The 1719-nt window shown below is 41.4% G+C and overlaps 1 protein-coding gene across 6 annotated transcripts in view; it reads right to left on the bottom strand.

The window, feature by feature from the left end:
- sbf1 (SET binding factor 1) overlaps window positions 1-1719 on the bottom strand; it is a 108630-nt gene that overhangs the window by 65054 nt on the left and 41857 nt on the right. The gene's annotated exons all lie outside the window — the stretch shown is intronic.

Raw genomic sequence — 1719 nt, 5'->3', positions numbered from 1 at the left:
GTTAGCTCATGTTCTGCAGCTGTTAGCTCATGTTCTGCAGCTGTTAGCTCATGTTCTGCAGCTGTTAGCTCATGTTCTGCAGCTGTTAGCTCATGTTCTGCAGCTGTTAGCTCATGTTGTGATGCTGTTAGCTACTGTAGTGCAGCTGTTAGCTTATGTTGTGCAGCTGTTAGCTCATGTTGTGCAGCTGTTAGCTCATGTTGTGCAGCTGTTAGCTCATGTTGTGCAGCTGTTAGCTCATGATGTGCAGCTGTTAGCTCATGTTGTGCAGCTGTTAGCTCATGATGTGCAGCTGTTAGCTCCTGTTGTGCAGCTGTTAGCTCCTGTTGTGCAGCTGTTAGCTCCTGTTGTGTGTTTTGTTGTTTTAACTCAGTTTTAGTTTCTTCGGCATCAAAGTCATTCAGTGCTCAGTGTTCACACAGCACCATAAAGTGTGATTTGATTTCCTTAACTTTTTTAAAAGTTCTTCAGAGGTTAACGGCCCAGCTACAAGTAGAGATCAGTGAATACTTTAAGAAGCATGATTTTGATCTCTAAGAATTTGGTCTGTGGGAGGAAACCAGAGGACCTGGAGAAAACTCRCACCTTCACAGAGAGAGCATGGCCTCATTTATAAGACAGCTCATTTAGGAACTGCGTGTGTTCTGTTCTCCTTGGATCATTCAGAAAAAACTTGAAGGCGGAAAGGCGAGTTAAGTGAGGCTGCCTCTAATGCCCCTCTGAGCCCGCAAGGTAGTATCAGAGCCGGGCCCAAGCCGGGCAGACCGACTTGTGAAAAAGCAACCTGTGTTTCYGCAGCTCCGAAAATGATGAGCTGATGACATCAGTGAGCGACGGCAGGATTAATCAACAGATTTATTACTGAGGGAATATTAAAGATGAAGCGAAACAGCAATTTCGTAGTTAGGTTAAAGAATACTGAACCACAGGATCACTAAATGAACAAAATACTTTAAAAAAATTCCAGATTAAGTTAAAGTGTAATATTCTGTAGCATCAGTGTGATCAGCTGCAGTAAAGATGCTGAGATTCAGTTAGTTTAAAGTTGTCAATATTAAAGATTAATTCAACTACTGGCACCTAATCAGGTGGATATAATTTACAATGCTAAAGTAAACAGGAACAAATTATTTGGAGTATGAAATACAAATTATTTGTTACAACCAGATAAGTCCATTTGTGGCTGTTAAACATTAACAAACTGTTAAAGCTTGTGTAATTATCTACTGTTAAAAATCACCTCAATTGGTCGAGGCCTGGCTCATCACATCAGCCCAACGACCCAACAAAGACCTTCAGTGACCACCACAATCCCATCTTTCATCTCAGTTCCAGCCGAATCGCTGACGGCTGCTTAAAGGCAGCATTCAGCCTCACAAAGAACACACTTAACTCCCCCAACACAATGGAAATGCACACAGAATGAAATGATAGAAATGCTAAAGGAAGTCAGTCACCAGGATTTAGTCAGACCCTAAACATGGACTGCACAGTGTCCTGGAGAAAACAGAGTCTGTGTGCATTCACCAAAAAAATCTGAAGCACAAACAACACAGAAACAAAAAGCAGGCCAGCTGACAACTGCAAGTATGGTGTCAGAGAAACTCTTTTACTTTCAGTTTTCCACTCATTTCTGACCACAGATTTGTTGATGTCTTTAAGATATTGGGAGTGTATTGATATATATATATACAGTGGTTTGCAAAAGTATTCATACCC

The sequence above is a fragment of the Austrofundulus limnaeus genome, unplaced genomic scaffold (genome assembly GCF_001266775.1).
Source record: "Austrofundulus limnaeus strain Quisiro unplaced genomic scaffold, Austrofundulus_limnaeus-1.0 Scaffold241, whole genome shotgun sequence".
In the NCBI taxonomy this organism is placed as follows: Eukaryota; Metazoa; Chordata; class Actinopteri; order Cyprinodontiformes; family Rivulidae; genus Austrofundulus; species Austrofundulus limnaeus.
Note: the sequence above shows the minus strand (reverse complement) of the source record. Positions and strands in the feature narration are given on the sequence as shown.